Genomic DNA, 4,322 nt, shown 5'->3' with positions numbered 1-4,322 from the left:
CATCTATAAAGTACGATTAATAAAATTAAATTACAGCACCTTTACCCTTGCTTTTAAACAATCACCCATACACGAAGCTGACAGTCTTAACTTTATTTTTATATGTTTTTTAAAGGAGAAGATGATTTATTATTTCCTTATACAAGCGAAGTTGCAAATCATGATCTATTTTATAGGGCACAAAAAAAAAAGTCACTGCTAAAATAACAGTACCTGCTCGTTCCCATGATATATAGCTTGTTTGTAAAACAACCCGTGACATTCACATTGACATGTCATATTGTAGAACTTTGTATCAGCTGAGAAGCTTCCTTAAATTTTTTTTTATTACTACCGTGAGAGCATTCACAACCGTGTCCAGTAACTGAAATAACCAATAAAGCGCCAAATAAACTAAAATTTTGATGTGTATGATTTAACCAAAAGAAAAGTAGTAGAGCCATGATGAAAATGCCTGCAATACATGACAATCAAATGGCTGGGTAGTCAGGAACTTATGTACCATATGCAGCAAGTATAGGAACACCGTAATGAAATTAGAAGTACATGGGTACAAAGAATTTAAGGTGTAAAAGTTTGAGAGGCTAAATGAAATTTTACCATATTTTTTTCTTACATAGATAAGTAATACATAGGATGAATGGTTGAATTAATATGTTGCTCTCAGTCCAGATTCATAAACAAACAACGAACCTATTGAGGGTGATCTACTACCTTTCATTTCAAGTAATTGCGCTTCCATGGAAGAGTCTATGGACTCATGGAGCATGGAAATTGTATTGTACCAAGATAAACAAGAAGAAAATACCACAATGAATTTGACATCTGATTGTATTTTTTCCAAGGTTGTTGCTTTTCAAAATATAAATGCCGGCCCAAGTCACTCCTTTAAACTATTCAATACTAAAAGTGAATGTTTTATGGCCCGTGATGATGAGCCTGGTTAACGTTTGATTAATCTCTTCACATACCATTGGGCCAAACTCTTCTAAGCCTATTTTAGTTGACATGTTCTTCTTGCTAAGCTCAGCCCTGACAAATTCTGAAAAAAAATTGTTAAAATCTATACTATTATTAAAAGAAGAGGTGTGTTGTTAAAAAAATTAAAATTTTCGACAGAAATGACCCTAAAAGATTAAAAAACTTTGAGAATTAATTCAATCACAATGGCAATTATGATAATTATAAAAAAATGTTTTTATTAAGAAAAATAAACAAAAAATATCTCACAACCTACTTTTCTCTCCTACTGTCTTCTCTCAACAATAATTGTTTTTTTCATTACATTTTATTTTTTATTTTCTAAAAAAGAAATACTTTGCACATGCAGAGCATATGTAGAGGAACGCTAGTATATAATAGGGCTAATTACTGTTTAGTACCCTGTCGTTTTAGTCCAACATCAATTCAGTCCCACGACTTTCAATTTCATCAAAAACACCCCAGCAATATCATTTTCTCGTCCAATAGGTCCCTCCGTCGGGATTCCGTCAATTTCAACCGTTAATTGCTGACGTGGCAGTCCAACGCAGCAAAAGTGGGACCTACATGAAAGTCAAATACCAAAAATGACCCTAGCCAACCAGACATGGAAAAATCCAAAATAAATCCCAAATTTTGAGGTTTGGGAGATTCGAACCCACACCACCATGCATGCATAGCAAAGCCCTAACCAAAGAATATTGATTAATCAAAAACTAAATCAGCAAGGCTCACACATAAGTGCAATCTATGCTAGAGCAGATCGAATTGCAATCAAGTGTAGAATTGCAATCTATATATCCAAAGAACAATTGGCAAGTTATACCGGAATTTGAAATTTTGAACCGAATAATGATGGTTGATATTCTTCTTTTCCTTTTTGTTTGATTTTCCGCTTTTCGTCTTTATGGACTGCGTTTCTCCTTTTATATAATCTGTATCTGGCAATTGAATCCAGATACAATTGGCAGCGGATATAATGTATGAAAAGGCCTAACAACGGTCATCAATGAAAAGCATCTCCCATTCATACCTGATCAATAGAGAAACATAGTTTTGTTTGGTTCATTTGCTTCCCCCCCAAATTGCATACCAATTGATTACTTGAAGAAAAAAGAACATAGGAGACAGAAATAGTACCTGGAACCAACATTAGCAGACATCATTTTCTCACAATGTTCAGAAATCTCCCATTTAATTCACTTGCAACAATTGAAAGAAAACCAAGCGGTAACCACCAAAAAAAAAAAAAAAAGCAAAATCCCAATTGAGCGAACAGTTCATGAGCAGCAATTGGTTACTATGATCAACTGAAAACGTGAAACCAAGAATGAATGAAATCACCAAACCATACCTGTAACCAAAGTTTTCCGATTCCTTCAAGATATATAGAAACTACCCAAGTATGTAAAGTCCCTAGAAAATTCAAAGACATTCCCCAAAAAACAGTTCAATGTAAGAGTAAGAAATCAAAATCGAAAACTATAGAAACAAAGATAAAGTTAATACTACCTCCAAACTCTTTGAAGGCATTAAGCTTGATTTATTAAACCCGATAGAATCGTTGGCGAGAGGTTTGTTCAGAAACGTGAATCTGCAACCGATTTTGATACTAATCTTTCCCTCACTCTGGGTTTGAGTTTGCTCTGCTCCTCTTCCCGTGTGAGTTTTCTCTTTTCAAATGAATTGTAAACTGAGAGACGGGTGAATAGCGATGAGGCCATATCTACTCCGATCATCTCCCACGTTGTCTCCAGTCTCCGATCGTGCTCCCTGACGGTTACTCTTTTATCTGGTGATGGCGTGCTCTCCAATCGTGCTAACCGCGGGCTACCGTTTTTCCTTTTTTCCAATCACACGATTTCATATTTATAATTTTTCATTGGTTTTTTTTGTATTTACGTGGCTATCCCTGTTTCATATTTTACACTCAAGTTGAACTGCTATCTATACCAGGGATAATTTGGGCAATTCACTTTTTGGTGAAGCCTTTGACACCAAAACAGGCGCTTGGCTTTCTAATAGTAGAGATATATTGACATAATATATATAATATATAATATAATATTATATATATATATATGTTGGAATAATATATTGACATAATATATAATATATTAATTATATAATATTATATATATATATATATATATATATATATATATGTTTCCATAATATATAATATACAATATAATATATATTATATATATATTGACATAATATATAAAATAAATCCCAGATTTTGTTGACATATACAGATATATATATATATATATATTATATTGTTCGACATATATTAGTGTCTTGTAAGTGGCATGGTGGTTGGGGCTTGGCTTTGCATGCATAGTGGTTGGGTTCAAATCTCCCTACCCCCATAATTTGGGGTTTATTTTGGATTTTCCCAGATTTTGTTGGGTATACAAATATATATATTATGTTGTTTGACATATATCAATGTCGTACAAGTGGCATGGTGGTTGGGGCTTTGCTATGCATGCATGGTGGTGTGGGTTCGAATCTCCCAAACCTCAAAATTTAGGGTTTATTTTGGATTTTTCCATATCTGGTTGGCTAGGGTCATTTTCGGTATTTGACTTTCATGTGGGTCCCAGTTTTGCTGCGTTGGACTGCCACGTCAGCAATTAACGGCTGAAATTGACGGAATCCCGACGGAGGGACCTATTGGACGAGAAAATGATATTGCAGGGTGTTTTTGATGAAATTGAAAGTCGAGGGACTGAATTGATGTTGGACTAAAACGACAGGGTACTAAACAGTAATTAGCCCTATATAATAAGAGTACAATTCTATACACAAGCAAAAAAACCTATTACTCTGTAGTGTCGCGGCGCTAGGTTTTCAAAAAAGCTTCTAGCCTTCATCCGATGGCTCGTCCATTGACGCTGTTATTGTTGACGGGTGAGCGTGGTTCTATAAATCGGGAAAGTGTCGCTCTGGATCAATGGGATCGGGGGTAGGTGGTAGCTAGGAGAGATCGCGATCATTGAGGGCGCTCTGGTTCTGTTCATGCAGGCCAAGTTTGGGGGACGGAGGGGGGAGGAACCTGTCTGTTTGATGTCGCTGGTTTGGGGGTGAAGAGGGTGGAGGAAACGGGTTCCATGGAGGTGGTTCTGAATCTGGTTGGACGGAGATATGGGTTAATGGTTGCTCTTTTTTGGGTTGGAGCTGTGAATCATTCCATATCTGATTTGGGTAAGGTGGCTGGTAGTGCTTTGACTTGGGGCAACTGGGTTAGAGGAGCACCGGCAAGTGGTGACTTGGTGCAAGTGGTGGTGCGACAGGGAGAGTGGGACGTTGGTGGTGGCTTTGTTAGAACTACT

At 36.3% G+C, this 4,322-nt stretch overlaps 1 long non-coding RNA gene across 1 annotated transcript; it reads right to left on the bottom strand.

Annotated features, from left to right (window-relative positions):
• Window positions 1-1,744: 1,744 nt before the first annotated feature.
• Window positions 1,745-2,634, bottom strand: LOC133723772 (uncharacterized). The gene is made up of 3 exons (XR_009853251.1): window positions 2,494-2,634; window positions 2,122-2,397; window positions 1,745-2,014 (listed from the first exon to the last, which is right to left on the bottom strand). It is a non-coding gene; the product is annotated as an uncharacterized LOC133723772 (long non-coding RNA).
• Window positions 2,635-4,322: the final 1,688 nt, after the last annotated feature.

Source organism: Rosa rugosa, chromosome 7 (genome assembly GCF_958449725.1).
Source record: "Rosa rugosa chromosome 7, drRosRugo1.1, whole genome shotgun sequence".
Lineage (NCBI taxonomy): Eukaryota > Viridiplantae > Streptophyta > Magnoliopsida > Rosales > Rosaceae > Rosa > Rosa rugosa.
The sequence above is the reverse complement of the archived record's forward strand: the minus strand, read 5'-3'. Positions and strand labels throughout refer to the sequence as shown.